Below are 20555 nucleotides of genomic sequence, written 5' to 3'. Positions count from 1 at the left end.
AGTCTGCAGTGAAATTAGAGGCAGGTTGATAAAACCTTCATGAGGAAGGAGAGAAGTTCTGATGAAAATGTTTCATGATGGAATCATGAGGAGAAAAGAGTCCAGAGAAAAGAACAGCTGATTCCTGCTGCAGTAACTGGTCTGACTAGAAATACAAACAGGAAATAATCAGAAAGATATATATTTTTATATAATTATTCTCTTTCTTATTTCTGAATCATGAGGCTTTTCACATTCCTGGGTAAAAGTTACTCAAGACATCAAAATGTACAAATAATATGAATTCTGATTTACTAGAAGTTACCTGTGGAAAACCACAAGGGTCAGAACTGGGTCCTAAACTTTTCTTACTTTACATAAATTATTTATGCAATGAATCTAATTTGTTAACATTTACTTTATTTGCTGATACATTATTTTGATCTGGTCAGTTTGGAGCAGCAACAGTTTAATGGAAGGAGAATTACAAATATTAATGATGAGACAAAAATAGATTAACACTAAATTATGGAAACATTTGTAATATTTAGTAACAAGAAAATAAAAAAATGAAAGTGCATACTTTAAAATGTTATGATTTAATAGAGATCAGAACAACATTGATTATTTACAAAGTCTATAATAAACTCCTTTCATGGTGTAAAGAAACATTGTTAGAAATGAAAGAAACAAACTATAAACTAATAGAAAATGATTTATTTAGGATGAATATTAAAAACAATTGTAGGTAATTTAGAGGGATTTCTAGTTTGCAATAATTTAGTGAGGAGATAAAAGTGTTTTTCTCTCTTTAAAATATTTGCTAAACAAATAAAATAAGGTTTATGATGTTTTTTGTGAGTTTGTCTACAAACTTAGCTGGAAATCCTTGAAGATGTTTTAGAAAAATATACAGGAAATATTTTGCTGCTTAGATTTTGATGATGATTTATGTAGAACAGAGTGAAAGTTTTATATGTTTGTTTTTCTATCTAAACTTTTTTCAGTTTAAACTTTGTATTCTTGCCATTGACAGTAATTTAAACTTTGTTTAATTATTTCTATTCTTGTCTTGTTTTTCCAGCTTTGTGTTTTTTCTTGGTTTTGTGTTTGTTGGTTTTCAGCTCTTTTCCTTTAATGAATAAAATCATCATTTGAAAACTGTTTATTGAATTTAATCAGTTTTTCTTCATCAAATATTAAAATCAGTTTGATGATCTGAAACATTTCAGGTGGACAAAAAGGCAAAACAGAAGAAATCTGTAAAGGAGCAAATACTTTTCACAGCACTTTATGTTTCAGGTCCAAAGAAATCAAGCGGTCCAGTCTGGATTTAGAAGCAGAATGTTCTGTTTAAGGTGTGACTGGAGTCCAGTTGTTCTGGGTTTCTGGATGAGTCCAGAACCTTCTGGATCAACCAAACCAGATGCTCAGATCTTCTCATCTGGAACATCTGGGAGAGCTTCTGACTAAAACTACAGACATCAGGTTCAATGAGGATCTGAGATCTGAGAACGTTTCTATGAAGCATTTTAATCCTCTTGTCTCTGTTAGGTGGACAGTGGAGAAAAAGAAGCAGAAAAAAGCAGAACTAAGAACTGGGACATGATGGAAACCAGAACTTTCTGACCTCAGATCTGGAAAACAAACTTTAACTGAGACGTTACTGAAGCTTGATGTTCAGTTGATCCAAATCTAAAGCTGGTCTGCAGGGACGACTTTAGGGTTTGTTTGTTTCTGCTCACCTGCAGCACCAGCCGGGTGGAGTCAGTCTGAGTTCCTTCATCATCTAAAGAGAGCTGGAGAACATTGAAGATCCTCCTGGAAAAAATGGGAGCTTTGGAAAGAAATGAGCAGGAAGAGAAAGAAAAATGGATCTTCATCACTTCTGAAGTGGACGACATCAGAGTTGGATTCAGTGGAGTCACATGAAGAACAGAACACTGAGGCTAGAATAATAAACATCATGCTAAATATTAGCTGCAGCTCCGTCAGAAGAAGCTTCAGGTTGAATCTAAAGGAGGCTGAAGATCTCAAAGTGGATGAGAGGAAACCTGATGAGCTCTACAGTCCACTAGATCCAGATCAGAACCCTGGAGAACATCTACGCTGGAAGCAGAGCCACAAGCTAGAAAAATATCCAGGTTTCTATCCAACCTGAACACAGGAAGTCCTTTCTTCTTCTGCTGCAGCTGAGAAGGTCCTGCTGCAGAACTGAAGCCACACAGTTCCTCCACAGCAGAACAGAGGAGGTTCTGGAGGAGACCAGGGTCCACATCTGGACTCAGAGTTCTCCTGAGCTTCAGCAGAGCTGCTGGCTTTGGTTCTGATCCGCCTCTGTTCTGGTGTCTGATCTTCATAAAGCATCTGAACCGACCCATCAGAACTCAGTTGAGGTGGTGGAGGATGAGGATGGGGCGAGGAGGAGGAGGAGGAGGAGGAGGAGGAGGAGGAGGAGGAAGAGGAGGAGGAGGAAGAGTGCCGTAATCCATCTCTCTGCTGTGGAGACCTGTTTGTCACTGATTTCACCTTCTTGTCTGTTTGGCTCTTTTTTTCAGCCAGCATTAAAATGCCGCTAATTCATTTTGGTATTCAGTCAGCACTATTATTATTTCAACATTATGATGGTCCCAAACCTATCAGTTCTTCTACTATTCTGGCTGCATACAACTTCCTTGTTCTGAGGACATTGAGTCTGTGAAAAGCATTAAGACAGACAGACAAATATGAGAAACTTTTGTGAGGAGATTCAGAGTGCAGTGGAAGAAGGAGAACAAAACAGAGACAATGTGATTGATGAATGGTGGATTCTTGCTCCTGAATCTGAAGCTGTAAGATTACAGTGTGATGAGAATCTGAGAGATATTCTGATGAGGACAAAGAACAGGATATTGCCCCCGACTACAGTCATCAGTCTGATGCTGGAACAGAAGTCAGAGTCATCAGGGAACAGCCTTCAATTGATCCAGCTGTGTTACGCACAATTGATCAGAACCAGAACCAGAACCAGGCCTGTGTGTTCTATGCAGTAAGAGACTGGTGTATTCAGTGTTTCTGTGCTTTGAACCCTCATCCATTTTACTTCTGTGTCAACGGCGGAGCAGGAAGTGGAAAATCCCACCTGATTAAATCAATCAATCAATTAAATTTTATTTGTATAGCACATTTCAGCAGCAAGACATTTCAAAGTGCTTTACATCATTACAAAACAGAATCACAATGCAATATAGAATCAATCATTAAGTCAAGTTCCATCAATAAATTTGTAATTGATTACATTTCAAATACAATTCTAAACAGGTGGGTTTTTAGTCAAGATTTAAAAGAAGTCAGTGTTTCAGCTGTTTTACAGTTTTCTGGAAGTTTGTTCCAAATTTGTGGTGCATAGATGCTGAAAGCTGCTTCTCCTCGTTTGGTTCTGGTTCTGGTGATGCAGAGCAGACCAGAACCGGAAGACCTGAGAGGTCTGGAAGGTTGATACAATAAAAGCATATCTTTAATGTATTGTGGTGCTAAGCCATTCAGTGATTTATAAACTAACAACAGTATTTTAAAGTCTATTCTTTGAGCTACAGGGAGCCAGTGGAGGGACTTTAAAACTGGTGTTATGTGCTCTATCTTCCTGGTTTTAGTGAGAACGCGAGCAGCAGCATTCTGGATCAGCTGCAGCTGTTTAATTGATTTGTTGGACAGACCTGTGAAGACGCTGTTGCAATAATCAATACGACTGAAGATGAATGCATGGATGAGTTTCTCTAGATCTGGCTGAGACATTAGTCCTTTAATCCTGGAAATGTTCTTCAGGTGATAGAAGGCCGACTTTGTGACTGTCTTTATGTGGCTCTGGAGGTTCAGGTCAGAGTCCATCACTACTCCCAGGTTTCGGGCCTGATCGCTGGTTTTCAGTTGTAATAACTGAAGCTGTGCATTGACTCTAGATCTATAACTCTAGATCTATAACTCTAGATCTATAACTCTAGATCGTTCCTCTTTAGGTCCAAAAATAATAATTCAGTTTTGTTTCTGTTCAGCTGGAGAAAGTTTTGGCACATCCACACATCTATCTGTTCTAAGCATCTGTTCAGTGATTGGATGGGGTCAAAGGTCACCTGGTGACATCGTAATGTAGAGCTGTGTGTCATCTGCATAGTTATGGTAGCTAATATTATTTCCTGTCATAACCTGAGCTAGTGGGAGCATATAAATATTGAATAAGAGGGGTCCTAGGATTGAACCTTGGGGTACCCCACATGTGACCTTTGACCTCTTTGATGAAAAGTTTTCAATTGAAACAAAGAAATCCCTGTTCTTTATGTAGGATTCAAACCAGTTAAGCACTGGACCGGAGAGTCCGACCCAACTCTCCAGTCGATTCAGTAATATGTCATGGTCAACAGTGTCAAAAGCTGCACTGAGGTCCAACAGAACCAGCACTGTGGTTCTGCCACAGTCCGTATTTATATGGATGTCATTGAACACTTTGACTAGGCCGGTCTCCGTGCTGTGGTGAGCACGAAAACCAGACTGGAAGGAGTCAAAGAGGTTGGTTATCGTTAGGAAGCTAGTTAATTGTTTACACACAGCTTTTTCAATAACTTTGCTGATGAATGGGAGGTCAGAGGTCAGAGGTCGGCCTGTAATTCTGCATTAGTGATTTGTCCAGATTGTTCTTTTTTATAAGTGGTTTGATTACTGCTGTTTTCAAAGCCTGGGGGAAAACGCCTGATGAGAGCGATGAGTTTACTATCTGGATCAGATCAGCAGCAATAACAGGCAGGACTTTCTTAAAGAAATGTGAGGGTAAAACATCCAGACAGCAGGAACTGGAGCTTAGTTGACTTATAATTTCCTGTAGGGTTTTATAATTAAGTAGTTGAAACTGGGTCATTTTTTCTGTATTTGTTTTGTTTGGGCACAGCATTGGTATTGACTTTATAGTGGATGTACAGATAAATGTTCTGATTTTTTGAATTTTCTCTGAAAAGAAGCTGGAAAACTGGTTGCAGGCGGCAATACATTGGAATTCAGGTGGTAACATCACAGGAGGGTTTGTGATTCTGTCAACTGTTGCAAATAAAGCTCGAGCATTGTTAATGTTTTTGTTTATGACATCTGCAAAGAAAGCCTCTCTTGCATGTCTTAGTGTTAAATGATAGTTACGTAGTCTTTATAGATGTCACAATGAACGTGAAGTTGAGTTTTATGCCATTTTCGTTCTGCCCTACGGCAGAGTTGTAATATGTCCTTGAGCCTGTTCTTCTGAAGCGATGATCACGTTGCTGTCCTTGTTGATAAAGTGAAAAAGATTTGCAGTGAGCAACTTTATCCCATGTTTATTAAGATTGCGTCTGCTTCTTCCAAAAAGGTGAAAGCGCTGCCAATAGATCCAGAGGTTATCGATGAAGGTCACTGAGCTGGCAGAGCAGCTTTTAATCAGCCATTTGTTTATCATGTCCAGCCTGGAGTGTTTTTCGTTTCCCATTGAGGTGATGGAATTGGACCACTGAGAAATAACTTCATTTTCAACGCTCCCATAGTTTTCAGAAGAATATCAAAGTCCTTTTTCAGAATCTCAGATTTCTGCTTTGCCACATTGTTGGCTCCAACATGCACAACTAAGGACTCAATATCTGGCTGATCAGCGGTTAGCGAGAGAACTTTACGAGTTAAATCAGATACAGTGTCACCAGGAAAAGAAATCACTCTCGTTTTCTTGGGATTGCAAACGTGACTGATTCCATTTACTGCCTCATCTCCAACAATAAGCACTTTTGGCATACTGTAAAAAAGAGGATACTTTAACTTTGGACAAATCGTTTGGCTCTTTCCTCTTTAATCTTCCCGGGATCCTCAGCGAGTGACGTTCTCCGCTAGTGACGCTCTCAGTGGGCGACGTACAGCGACAAGGAAACCACAACACTGCGTGTCGACGTCACAGAATCACAGAGTTTAATTTCATACGAAACAACGCATGAATCAATCAACAAAACTGCAGAGGAACAGAGATATTCTGTTCCTCTGTTCGACCAATTCATTACCTTGAAACAGGAAAAATAAAGCAAGAAAAAAAGGCAAAGACGCGTCCTTGGAGATAGCTGCTGCAAAAAAGCAAAATAGTGGCAACTTTTCTGAAAATTTAGTGGTGACACTAAATTTTATACTGAGTGGGTGTTTCTTCTATATAATATATTCAATCAAGGCGTTCCGTTCTTCGACCAATTAGAAACTCCCGTAGGGACTCAGAGAAACTTAAGAACCTCCCTGATTTACGGCAAAGATTGGAGGTCTGTCTGGTTTTTGTCTAAGCAAAAGGGCGGACCACTTAATCTTGGGCCGTGCCAGGTACGGATGTCCCCGGCGCCGAAAGTCCTGAGATAAGATTTCGCAGACACCCTCGGAATCTGACGTCTCTTCCATTATCTCTCCTAAAGTTCTCAAAGAGACTTGCATCTGGTAATTTTCAAGGAAATGTTATCTTTGCAAACCCCAGTTTTTGCTTTTCCACAGTCAGCCCCCCCAAAAGATTGAGTTCTGCCAAAATAATACATGAAATCCACAGGACAAAATAAAGTATAATTCCTGAGCCATTTTCTAATAGTAAACAAAACATTTTCATTCAAACAATTTCCATTTGCTTCTAATATCGTCACAGATAATACAGTTTTCAAATACATTCATCATTTAGTAGTTTTAAAATGAAATAATACAATCTTCAGTAAAAACATGGCATTAATACTTAGAAATTAAATGTTAAGGGGTTTCAATCTTCTATTTTGCATTAATTATACACCATCGCAGATGCTGGCCTCCGGCAGGTCTCCCCCCAACTGCCTGCAGGAATGCTAATTTTATGGCTCTGCGTTCTGGCCGCACAGCAAGAGGCCCCATTTAGTGATCTGCATTTTGACCCCTGTCTGTCTGGTTCAAAATAAGAGTGTTGAATGTACCTTTTACACATGCCGTAAGATTAACTGTATTAAGCACTAAAAATAATCATTTTTCCTTAACAATACCTTTCGTTTTCCTGGTAGCCGCTTTGTCCTTTGGAGCTTTGGGGGGTGGATGTGTTGGTCTTGCCTCATTGTTGATGTTTGAAAGTGAGGTTTCACTCAGAGGCTCAGGCTGGAGTACAGAAAATCTGTTTTTCAGTGGGATTCCCACAGAGTCAGAATGTTTTGAGGCCCGGGCTGGTCGCTCTGTCCTTGGGAGCGGGGTCGGTGGAACCGTTTTGGTTGCAGCTGCTTGTTTGTTTTTCTTTGGTGGAGCAGGTGTTGAGGTTGAAGGTGGGTTTCGGCTCAGAGCCGGCCACGCTGATTCGTCCAGGTGAGGGGTTCTCCCTGTCAGTCGCCTCATCGGATCTGCGGTGTGAGACTTTTGCTTCGGCTTGGCACCCAGAGCGTTCCAGGGTGAGCTGCTTGATGCGAGGCGTACAACCTCTCCGTTGATTTGAGAAAGAGTTGTCTGATTTCCACAGTTAGCGTTGATTTCAAAGTTCACCTCCAGCTGTTTGATCTTCACTTCTATAGACTGAAGTCGTTGTATAATACTGCTAATGTCCTTGGGGTCGGCCGGAGGCATTTTGTCCTGGTTCAACTTGGAGATGAAGAAAAGTAGGGTAAAAATAAAAGTAAGAAAATCCCCCAGTCCTTAGGTTTGTAGTAATCCAGTTATGATGTTGAAAATGTGAATATAACTATAAAAACTGTCACTTTAAATGTAGCTCAGGCGAAGTTATCAGTAAGGACGGGAGAGAGCAGGACAAGCTGTTCCTCCTTCAGCTGCCAGGGCAAGACTCAACTCATTTCTCCAAACACAGGAAAAGCTCCAACAGAGAGGAGAAAGGAAATCCCTCAATAACAACCTGAAGAAACTCACTGAAGCCTAAAAGGACATCTGTCATGTTGGATTTTAATTTCCTTGCCCACATGCAGGTGCGCACCGAAGAACAGACTTTACGTTTAAGAGGGTTTGTTTTAATGAGGTCAAATGATTGTTCGAGAATTGAGACTGGAGGACGTCAGGAGGAAAAGGGAGTCCAGGTAGGTTCAGGGGTCCCGGGCTGCAGCGGATTGGAACGGCTTGGAGGTGCCAACCAGCGAGACGTGCCTGACCGGTGAAGTTCCAGGCTTGGCTCCGGGAAGCGGGATCAAGGTCTGAGAGGTAACAGAGAGGAAGAGGATAAAATGACTGGACAATACTTAACATGGACTATGCAAGAACTTACGGCTGAGTCTGACCAACAAGTGGTAACCATCGAGCGAAGACTGGTGGTTCCACCGCTTCTTAAGAAGCCTGCCGCTGGTTACCAGGATCCGATGCAGGTACGTCAGGCTGTCAAACTCCTCCGCGTAGCTCGTCTCTGGAAAGAGCCCTCACTCCAACCTGAATCCTGACAGTACCCCCCCTTCAACGACCGCCACCTGGTGGTCCAGCGACGCTCCTGGGCCTGGAGGCGTGAAACTCACGTAGAACAGACGGATCCAGAATAAACGATCTGGGAATCCAGGAGCGCTCCTCCGGGCCGTACCCCGTCCAATCCACCAGATACTGAAATCCCCGACCCCGCCGACGGACATCCAGAATCTTATTCACCGTATAGGCCGGAGCTCCATCGATGATGCGGGCGGGGGGAGGGAAGGCAACCGGAGGACACAGCGGGCTAGTCCTCACCAGTTTCAACAAGGAGACATGAAACACAGGGTGCACCTTAAGAGAGGGCGGGAGCCCGAGCCTCACCGCAGAAGGGTTTATCACCTCCTGAATTTCAAAAGGGCCCAGAAATCTAGGGGACAGCTTCCGAGGCGCGGCTTTCAGGGGAATATCCTTAGCGGAGAGCCAAACTCTCTGACCAGGACTATAGAGAGGGGCCGGCTTCCTTCTCCTATCAGCGTGCGATGCAAGGCCGCCGCGGCGTCCTTCCAGATGCGCTGACATTTGCGGATGTGGCCGTGGACCGAGGCAACGGCATTCCTCGGTTCGTCAGAGGGCAGGAGAGGGGGCTGATACCCCAGAGAACACTGAAAAGGGGAGAGACCAGACGCAGAGGAAATGTGACAATTGTGTGCATACTCAACCCAGGGCAGATGGACGGACCAGGCGGAGGGGTTGGAGGAGCACATGCAGCGGAGCGTAGACTCCACTTCCTGATTCAGACGCTCGGTTTGCCCGTTGGTTTGAAGATGATACCCTGAGGACATCGATACTTTGGCCCCCAGCGCGCCACAAAACTCCTTCCACACTCTGGATACGAACTGGGGCCCCCTGTCGGACAGGATCTCTGTGGGGATTCCATGAAGCCTGAAAACATGTTTAATGAGCAACATGGCGGTCTCCAAGGCCGACGGCAGTTTCTTAAGGGGAACCAGGTGACAGGCCTTGGAGAACCGATCGACAATGGTGAGAATGACCGTAAAACCCTTTGAGGACGGGAGGCCAGTGACAAAATCGAGTGCAACATGGGACCAGGGACGTGCCGGGACGGGTAAGGGTTGCAGGAGACCACAGGGCGGCTGGTGTAGGGACTTGTTTCTGGCACAGGTGGGGCAGGCTGAAACATACTCCTTCACATCCCTGTGAAGGGACGGCCACCAGAAGGAGCGTCGGATAAGAGCCACGGTCCGACTGGTGCCAGGGTGACCAGAAAAAGGAGAGGCGTGGGCCCAATGGATTAAACGGGGACGACGGAGAGGGGAACATAGATACGGTCCGGAGGGCCGGTGCCCGGATCAGGATCAGACCGTTGAGCTGCGATTACCTGATCAGAGATGTCCCAGGACACCGCCCCCAGGACGCAGGAACTTGGGATTATGGTGTCCACGACAGGAGCTTCGTCGTCCGAGGAGAACTGTCGGGAGAGGGCGTCCGGTTTCACGTTCTTCGATCCAGGTCTGTAAGAGATGAGGAAGTTAAACAGGAAGAAGAAAAGGGGCCACCTGGATTGCCGTGGGTTCAACCGCTTGGCTGCCTGCAGGTAGGAGAGGTTCTTGTGGTCTGTCCAAACTACGACTGGAAGTGCGGCTCCCTCCAGCCAGTGGCGCCACTCCGCAAAGGCAAGCTTCACCGCCAGCAGCTCGCGGTCACCCACTTCATAATTCCTCTCCGCGGGCGACAGGCGGCGAGAGAAAAAGGCACAAGGGTGCAGCTTGTGATCGGAGGGCGAAACTTGGGACAAAACCGCTCCCACCCCAGAATCGGAGGCATCCACCTCCACCATGAACTGCTGAGTGGGGTCCGGTTGAATCAGCACCGGGGCATCCGCGAACTTTGGCTTCAAGACCGAGAAGGCTGCATCCGCTTCCGGGATCCAGGAAAACTGGGACTTGGTGGAGGTAAGGCAGGTCATGGGTCCCGCGGTCTGACTAAAGTTGCGGATAAACCTCCGGTAAAAGTTGGCGAATCCCAAAAACCTCTGTAACTGCTTACGAGAGGCAGGAGTCGGCCATTCCAGCACCGCACGAATCCGTCCCGGATCCGGCTTCACCCGCCCACTCTCTAAAATGAACCCCAGGAACGAGATGGATGGCACGTGAAACTCGCACTTCTCTGCCTTGACAAACAAACTGTTCTCCAGCAGGCGCTGGAGGACCAACCTGACGTGTCGTTTGTGCTCTGTCATGTTCTTAGAGAAAATCAGAATGTCATCCAAGTAAACGAACACAAACTCATCCAAATAATCCCGCAGCACGTCATTAATCAGGGATTGGAAAACGGCCGGGGCGTTCGTCAACCCGAAGGGCATGACCAGGTACTCGAAGTGGCCCACCGGGGTCTTAAAGGCGGTTTTCCACTCATCGCCCTCCCATATACGCACCAGATGGTAAGCGTTCCGTAGGTCCAACTTAGTGAAGACAGTGGCGCCTTGTACGGGTTCGAAAGCCGACGAAAGGAGGGGGAGGGGATGCTTATTCTTGATCGTGATCTGGTTCAAACACTTAAAATCAATACAAGGTGTGAGTGAGCCGTCTTTCTTCGAAACAAAGAAAAACCCGGCCCCTAACAGGGACGTGGACGGACGAATAATGCCAGCCGCCAGTGACTCGTTAATATACGTTAGCATACTCTCTCTCTCTGGCCTCGATATATTATGCAGTTGACTGGAGGGCAGCGGCGCGCCGGGAAGGAGATCAATAACACAGTCGTAGGGGCGGTGGGGCGGAAGCGAAAGTGCTTTATTTTTCTTAAACACCGAGTGCAGATCATGGTATTCCGGAGGAATTCGAGACAAATCCTGCCGGTCCTCTTGGTCCTCCCGGGTGACGTCACACCGAGAATTCGGCCGGGCCGACTGTAGGCAGGTTGTGTGGCAGGACCTACTCCACGCGTCCACCCTCTCCTCAACCCAATTAAGGTGGGGATTATGCCCTCTCAGCCAGGGGAATCCCAGAACCAGAGGAGACTGTGGGGAGGGAAACACAAAAAAAGTCAACACCTCGCGGTGATTGCCTGAGACTATGAGTTCCACAGGTTCGGTCTGTCGATGAATGGTCGGCAGAGTGCCACCATCCAGAGCCTTAACCAGGATAGGCGCCTGAAGCGGGATCATGGGAATATTCAGTTGCGTTACTACATCCGCATCAATCAGGTTTTGCTCGCACCCTGAATCAATCAAAGTTGTGATGTTTACTGACCTTTGGTTGATGGAGAGGGAGACGGGAAGAGAAAGTTGGGATTTCAAACCGGAGCAACCACCCACCAGGACTCCCGTGATCACTGGTGGGCTCTCCCTTTTAGCCGAGCGGGGCAGGCGGTGACGAAGTGGCCTGTGAGGCCGCAATAGAAGCATGCCCGGGCTTCCAACCGCCGCTGCCTCTCAGTGGGGGAGATCCGTGCTCGACCAACCTGCATGGGTTCATCAGGTGAGAGCACGTTCGGGGGGGCGTCATCGGAGGTGTCCTGTACAGGGTTGTTTGAAAGAAACAGGTTTAATTTCCTTCCTTCCCCGAGCCCTTCCCCGAAGCCGGTTGTCGATCCTGATGGCCAGGGAGATCAAACCCTCCAAGTTGGCGGGTTCGTCCCTGCAAACCAGCTCATCTTTAAGGGTGTCATCGAGAGCCTGGATAAAAGCTCCTTTAAGAGCTTCGTCATTCCACCCAGACATGGCGGCTAAAGTACGAAAGTCTATGGCGAATTCAGCTACTGAACGGGAAGCCTGCTTCAGGTTCCAAAGCCGGTAGGAAATCTCAGCGCTGGATTCGGCGTGACCAAAGGTTTGCTTAAACTCGTCGATGAAGGTGTCAAGAGCCGTTTGAGTGAGAGCTGTGAGACTAAATTTCGCTTCTGCCCATTTGAGGGCTTTTCCCTTCAATAGTCCAACCATATACGCTATTTTGGCGGAGTCATCAGGGAACGAGCCTGGAGCTCGGGCAAAAACAATAGAACATTGCAGGAGGAATCCACCGCACTTCCCGATTTCACCTGAATAATGTTCGGGAGTCGGGGGTGAAATTTCCCAGCCCCGGGGCAACCCCGCCAGTTCCGGTGGTGCAGGGGGCTCCGCCTGCAGTGGTGGAGCGGGGTTCGCTGCTCCGGCTAAGTTCAGAGGATGCATGCCGGAAGCCAGTTATGAAGCTAATTCCGAGACCGTGGTTTTTAGTTGATCCATCATGTGAGAGAATGGGCATCAGATGTAATTACACCCCCTCCCTTTTCTGTTTGTTTATTTGCTTCCATTTTTCTTATCCTGGCTGTGCTGTTAAGCTCCACTTATCTTACTGAGATGCACTGGACTGCAGTGACAACGCTTCGCCACCAGTGGGCACATAGAGCACGGTGAGCAGCACTCCTGACTCAGGGAGCCAACGGCAATTAAGCGTAGCAACGGCTGGTCAGTGAAGGCGCTCACTGTCGCTCTCATGTTTCCACAGGTAAATGTCAATTAGCGCTGCTGTTTATGTCTCTTGTGGAGAAGGTGGGCTAGGGCGGAGTAGCGAGGTATATATGTGGAAGTGTTTAGTTAATTATTTGACTTGTATTGTAAATATTTATTATTTGACTCATGTCGTAAATATTTATTTGTGAGCGAGCCAACGGCAATTAAGCGTAGCAACGGCTGGTCAGTGAAGGCGCTCACTGTCGCTCTCATGTTTCCACAGCAATTGTCAAAATAAAAGAACCTGCGCAACACCACACTGATTTATTATTAAGTGTGCAACAATCACCTGTCCCTGGAAAGTCTGCTGATCCAATAGGGCGTGAAGCATGGCATCATGACGCGCTAGGTGGTCGGCAGGGGTTGGTCCGGGTCTTGTGTGAGGACCTGCTGGGTCAACATGGCTCGATGGTTCTGTCATGTTGGATTTTAATTTCCTTGCCCACATGCAGGTGCGCACCAAAGAACAGACTTTACGTTTAAGAGGGTTTGTTTTAATGAGGTCAAACGATTGTTCGAGAATTGAGACTGGAGGACGTCAGGAGGAAAAGGGAGTCCAGGTAGGTTCGGGAGTCCCGGGCTGCAGCGGATTGGAACGGCTTGGAGGTGCCAACCAGCGAGACGCACCTGACAGGTGAAGTTCCAGGCTTATAGAAATGTAGAGAAGTAGAAAGTACAGATACTGTAAAATGTAGAGGAGTAAAAGTTCCCACCATTAAATCTACTTACGTACAGAAACATGAAAAATGTCCTTAAGTTCAGTAACAAAGTTCTTGTCCCAACAACCAGGATCAGGTGAAGGACCTCTGCAGTCCCATGATGCTTCCTCTCCCTCTTCTAAACCATCTGATGGGCTGATATCATCCCTCTACTTTATCAATAAAATGTTTTTCTTTCTCTTATTACGATTCCATTATTTATCCTAAATGTGACGTCAGAGCTGTGGATCTGGAATCTGATTGGTCGGATGGATATTTCCCTGGTTTTCCAACATGAAGGGTCTCTGCCTTTTTCCAAGACATTGGGAATTTTTCCCAAACTTTATTGAACAATCCCAAAAGCTTTCCCAACTACTGAAAACCTAAACACATTAGTCTTTTCTTGGATCTGTCTAAAAGGTCTTATTATTGTTTTTTCATTTCTACCACAGTCAACAGAGCACAATTCTACTTTTTCACCAACATTCACTGCAATTCTTCATTTCCTCTGGAAAACAAGGGATTTCCATTCTCTCCTGATTCCTTTCATTCTTTGGTTCATTTTCCAGATGTCGCCCCCTGGTGGAGATCAAACTACTAAATGGATGAAACTGTTAAAATTCTCACTTTCTTTCTTTGCCTCATGAATAGTTTTCTTCACTTTTTATGTAATTTATATTTTATTAAATCCTGAAAGTTGTGAGTTTTGTTTAAAATCTTAAGTTCTTTATTTTTCCCTCCCATAACTTTTAAACATCCATCTGACCAACATGGAGTTACTTTTCTTCTCATCTTTGCTTCTTGGGGCTGATTGGTCTGGAGCTCCATCAAATATTGTTTTAAAGTCCTTTCTGCCATCAGTAGATCATCATGGAAATCTAACTGAACTTCTTTTATTAATTTAGTCAGAGTCCCTATTAAACTATTAAACCCATCCCACTCTTTAATTTTCCTTGTGAGCCGTTCTTAGTCTGGAGAATATTCCAGAAACCTGGGTAATGATCTCTGCCTCCAGATGAGGCGTCTAAATATTTTATTATCAAATTAAACATTCAGCTTTAAACTAAATGTTTCCCAGCAGACTGACTAAAGACATTTCTCCCTCTTCCTCCTCTATCAGACCTTCTCTGCTCCTGCAGCAGGTTCCTCCATACCTGAGAGCTTCCAGTCTCCAGTGTGGATCCTTCAGTCCAGCCGACAGCAGCTTCACTCCTGAGTCTCCTGGATGATTGTAGCTCAGGTCCAACTCTTTCAGATGGGAGGGGTTGGAGGTCAGAGCTGAGGCCAGAGAAGCACAGCCTTCCTCTGAGACCGAACAGCCTGATAATCTGCAGACACACAATTCATCACATGATGAGAACATGAGAACATTGAGGTAGAACCCAAGGTCTGAACTGATGGATGGATGGATGGATGGATGGATGGATGGATGGATTTGTAACATGTGGAATAAATAAGAAAGCCAAGCAACTGCTGGGATCTGTAATAATGTTTCTTTTTGCTCCTAAGATGCAGCAATTTGTCAAGTGCCCAGAGTTACCTGAGAGTTTCCAGGTTGCAGTTTGGACTCTTCAGTCCAGCAGAGAGAAGCTTCACTCCTGAATCCTGCAGGTTGTTGTTACTCAGGTCCAGTTCTCTGAGACTGGAGGACTGGGAGCTGAGAACTGAGGACAGAGCTTCACAGCTTCTCTCTGAGAGGTTACAGTCACTCAGTCTGAGGAGACAGGGAGAAAAATCTGTTATTAAACAATTCTTCAAAATGTGTCTTTTTTTCCAGTCAACAATGTTCCTCTTTACTGATTTAAGGGACTGTTTTATATATAATTATGTTGCTTTTTGTTGTGAACTGGTTCAGTCTATAGATGGGCCTCCAGCCATGAAGGACTGAACTAAAGGCAACAAGGAGGCTGGCAAGAGAAATATTAAATTCCTCTATGAACTAAATTAATCCCATGTCAGTTTTAACAGAAAGAGTCCAATGAAGCCTGAGAATCAAGGCTGGGCTGAAGAACAGCATCAGGCTTAGTTTGAGGATCAGCATCAGAGCTGGTTTGAGGGAAAACAGCAGCTTGAATCAAAGCAGAGCAAATCTGGAATTTCATCTTTCCATTTTTTAACTGTTGGATACAGAGATGGAAAACTGAGCAGCAACTCACAAAAACATTTTGAACAATTACAAAACTAATGTGGGAAAAAACAGATACAAATAGAAACAAATTTGCTCCTAAAACAATCCAAACACAAGCACTAGCCAAACATTAAATACAGGGAAATTTAACCCAGTATTTAAATGAAAGAGTTCTGAAAACACCCCACCAACCTGACACTCAAGGTTACTAAACACATGGAAAACACACTTTCAGAAATCACCACAATTAAAACTGCATTCATAAATATCACAACATTGAACGGCCCTCCAAATATGTTTTAAACATTTTGTTGGAATAGGATGGGCCACCAATATGTTACAATCCTCATGTCATCACACAGAACTCACAAAATACAAAGTCCAGACCAGATGATGTTTTTAACAAAGAGGTTTTATTAAACCCAAGTCTGGACACAAAGTGGTTCTGGCAGTCTTGGTAAAATAAAAGAGTGAGAGAACAAACAAATAAGGCAGCAGTTGGCCGTCGGATTCAGGCCGCTGTGGGGCTCATACTGATTCTAATCTAACGTTCATAATAGTTATCTCTTCTTTCATTTCTAATTTTTTTTTTTTTTTTTTTTTTTTTTTTTGTAACCCCTCCAGGGGGTCTTTTTGTGGGCTCTAGTGTCCCTTTTCATGAAGTAGGCTGACAGGAAAGGGGGAGGGAGAGGGGGGAAGACATGCGGTAAATGTCACCGGGTCCGGGAGTCGAACCCGCGACAGCCGCGTCGAGGACTTGAGGCCTCCAAATGTGGGTCGCGCTAACCCCTACGCCACCACGGCACGCCCCATTTCTAATTTTTTATTATTATTTCTACTGATATACTTAAATTAAAATTAAAAAAACAGCTTATTGAGCCCAGCGCAAAATTACATCTTTCAACTTGTTATGATTTGAGTTTTTCTGTGTTTATTTTGAGTTTCTGTGACCTTTGAGTCTCCATCCTGTCCTGTCCTCCCCTTGATTGTTCCCAGGTGTGTCTCGTTCCCTGATTACCCTCTGTGTATTTAAGGTCACCTGTGTCTTTGTGTCTGTCGGACCCTTGTCGATTCTGTCTAGTCAAGCTGTGTTTTCTGACCAGTTGCTACCAGTAAAGATCCTTAGCCTTCCACTCTCAAGCAGTGCTGCCTGTATTATCAGACTTTTGTGTTTCTGGATTATTCCTTAAAATCATAATTTCATCTCAACCTGGGTCTACAGCGTCCTGCCTCACCACCTCACACCGCACTCCCTGATACATCTCATATCAATTCAAATTATTCAAAGTGCTATTTTAGATTGTGATGGCTGTTAGTTTAAAAGATCTCCTGTGGTCTGTATAACAATGAATTTCTCAAACCTTCTAACTGTATAGTACAGGGGTCACCAACCTTTTTGAGACTAGGAGCTACTTCACGGGTACAGAGTAACATGAAGGATACAGACATAAATTTTCTTGGCTCAGCCTTTATAACAATAGTATTTATACACGTGTATATATATATATATATATATATATATATATATATGATTACATGCTGCCAGACCATGTTAATGTTAGGGACTAATGACAATAGTTATCAGTAATAATTTACCAGGGCAGCTTTGGTTAATTGCTATTATGCGATCAGAAATTCTTAGTTCAGAGTTTTAAATTTGATTCCTGTTTGGAGTTTTTCTGTGTGACTCTAAATTACCCACAAGTGACTGAGAGTCTGGTTTGTTGCAGCTGTAAGATTTTCCTTTAAATTAAAAAAAAGAAAAGTTATTGTATATTTTTTATTATCCAACCCTCTTCACTACTAACAAAATTGTGGAGAGAAGAAAAAAGATCTTTTGTGCCAAAACATCTTGTACGTAGCGCACATCAGTGTGAGTCTGTGGGGGTCAAAGGGCACGCCAAAGCCTAAATCTTACACACATCACAGTTTACTTTTTCTGTGAGCTAAAAAAGATGAGTGGAGTTTGAACCTCTCATAGTTCTAAGATCCTGAGCTTTTTACAGTGCGCAGTTCTGGCTGGTTGCCGATTTATTAGTTTTTTTTGTGGTTTTGCAAACTTAAAAGCTGATGGGTCACCCACTGGCTGACACCAGCAGATGTCGAAAAAAATATCCGACAGATCGGAAGGTACAAAACTATCACTGCACCTGATAGAGCACAACCACCTCTCCAACGTGCATCATGTGTGCATCAGTTTCATGTTTCCACAGTTACTCTATCAGTCGAAACCTGACGCCCATCATTCTAAATACCTCTCATCTTGGTTGTTTACGCCTGGAATTAATGAAAACCAACAACATTTATATGTTGTGACGTAGCATGGTGAGCCACGTCTCAGTCAGACATCGATTGATATTATTATTATTATGGATTATTGAAATAACATTTACATCATATCTGAGAGCAGCAAATGGACAGAAATTTGGTATCACTTAGATTGAGAAAATTTTACCTGAGAGTTTCCAGGTTGCAGTTTGGACTCTTCAGTCCAGCAGAGAGAAGCTTCACTCCTGAATCCTGCAGGTTGTTGTTACTCAGGTCCAGTTCTCTGAGACTGGAGGACTGGGAGCTGAGAACTGAGGACAGAGCTTCACAGCTTCTCTCTGAGAGGTTACAGCCACTCAGTCTGAGGAGACAGAGAGAAAAATCTGTTATTAAACAATTCATAAAAAAAAAAATTACTTTCCAGTCATTTATGTTCTTTTTTGAAAGATTGAAGGAACTATCTTATTTTGCACATATTTATGTTGCCTTTTGTTGTGAATTGGTTTGGTCAATAGTTGGGTCGCCATCTTTATAGGACTGATCTAAAAAGAACAAGGAGGCTGGCAGCAAAACTTTTGAATTCCACATTAAAACTAAATTCATCCAGTATCAGTTTTAGCAGAAAGAGTTTTGCTTCTTTAATAATTCATAATGATGATGGTGTTGTTATGGTGATGATGTTACATATTAATAGACATTCTCCCCGATGTATCCCTGTGGGCGACATCTGGGAGACAATGCATCAATAAATAAACTAAAACAACATGAAACAATATTTAGCACATCATTAAAAGTTTTCACTTGTTCAGCAATAAATACAGTAACAATCTGTGTCCTTACAGAGCTTTGTTGGAGGCTTTAACCACCGACAGCAGCCTTAGAAGAGCCTTCTCTGAAGCAGAGTATTTCTTCAGGTCAAACACATTGTTGTTGCGCAACACCCCCCCCCCCCCTTCTGTCTCTACTCTCTCACTCTCTACTTCCTCTTCTGAGAGGGGAGATGTGCTACCAGCTCTCCTTCTAACGGGTTAATTGAGTTTTCTAAATCTGCTGGGATTTACCCTGTCCAGAACTGAAGTAAACTCTGTTTAAGCTGGTTTCGAGAAACGATTCACCTGATTTTTGACGGCCTACATCCAGGTGTCCCACCCTTCTTCCCCCTGTGAATTAGCTAGACTGAGCAGCCTACAGCCAACTAGTTTCACAGAGCTCACCTGTTAACGGTCGCTCGTTCTCTATTTTACAACTTGCATTTGTTATTGAACCAGGTAGGTTTTAGTGACTCGGGCGAGTCCCAAGGATGATGTTTTACATTTGGGCTACCAGCAACCTAAAAACATTTTAAACTTTTTCCTCTCCAGAATCAAACATCACAGCTATTTTACAACCATCAAAGAATTTTAAGGTGACTCATTAACTGAATGTCCACAACATCTTTTAGATTTTCTTTATGCTAAATATTTTATTAGTAAAGCATTTTTGCAAGGGTCAGTACAGCTTAATTCAGTAGCAGAAATAATCAAATAAGTAAAATCAATCATCTAGTCTATCTTTCCCTACTGCTGACACTGAGAACTAAAAAAGGGAACCTTTGAGAGAGACGGACGGAGTTTGACGTTTCGAACCCCAGACCTGGCCTGATGATGAAGAAGGTGTTGCAGCAGGAGGAAGATGTTGATCGGCGAAGGCAGGGATCTCTGTAGGTCTGATGAGCTTCTTCTCCGCATGGATGGTGAGGTCACACAGGACTTGGTGCTGGCAGGAAAAAAGGCACCAGTTCTTCTTCTTTGTCTTTGCCTTTGTCTTTGTCTTCATCTTTGTCTTTGGGGTCTGAACCCAGCCGATGAGAAAAGTGCGATTCGAAGCCACATGTTGCGGGGCTGACGGGTTGGTCCCCATGAGCAGGACAGTCTTCGGCTCTGTGGCCCCGGCTCTTCTTCAGCTGCAGAGTTCTTTGTCCATCTCAATCTTGGCTCGAAGCTGCCCGGAGGATCCAACGAAAGGTTCCACTTTTGCACCCACCTTTTATAGGGTTTCATTGGCTGTCTGCTTAGACAGATGATCTCATATCCATCACTGTCTTACAGACATTTCCTGATGTCTGTGCTAATGTCTCAGGGTTGCTCAACCTCCTGTGCCTGTTGCCTGCACAACATTTTCTCTGAAACGTTTACGTTGTTCAATCTGTTTCTAAATAAAGCGTTGATCATCTCTGTTCTCCTGTTAGTTCCCTTTTTTTCCTTAACCGTTCACCTTTCACCTACCATCTACCTCCAACATATCAGTGATGTTTAATTGCAGTTACACCATTTTACACCATTTCAAGTTCAATGTCAAAATCACATTTATATCACATTTATTTTCTTTAGCTTCTCTGATTTAGCATTCATTTATGATTTTATAACCATAACTTATTAATTATACTTATTATAATCTTAATGTGAGTTATTACAGATGTTTTTCTGAAAAGAAACCAAGAATAATCCATGATTCTAATTATTTGATACCAAAGTTACAGTTACTTGTTTTTCTTGTAAGTGTTCTCACAAATGTAACTGTAAGTATTATTACAAGTAAACCTGTATTAATATAAGTATTTTACTTTGAATCTTAT

General features: G+C 43.8%; 1 long non-coding RNA gene across 1 annotated transcript; it reads right to left on the bottom strand.

Annotated features, from left to right (window-relative positions):
* Positions 1-7863: 7863 nt before the first annotated feature.
* Positions 7864-8859, bottom strand: LOC116724652 (uncharacterized). The gene is made up of 2 exons (XR_004340208.1): positions 8217-8859; positions 7864-8132 (listed from the first exon to the last, which is right to left on the bottom strand). It is a non-coding gene; the product is annotated as an uncharacterized LOC116724652 (long non-coding RNA).
* Positions 8860-20555: the final 11696 nt, after the last annotated feature.

Source organism: Xiphophorus hellerii, chromosome 8 (assembly GCF_003331165.1).
Source record: "Xiphophorus hellerii strain 12219 chromosome 8, Xiphophorus_hellerii-4.1, whole genome shotgun sequence".
In the NCBI taxonomy this organism is placed as follows: Eukaryota; Metazoa; Chordata; class Actinopteri; order Cyprinodontiformes; family Poeciliidae; genus Xiphophorus; species Xiphophorus hellerii.
The sequence above is the reverse complement of the archived record's forward strand: the minus strand, read 5'-3'. Positions and strand labels throughout refer to the sequence as shown.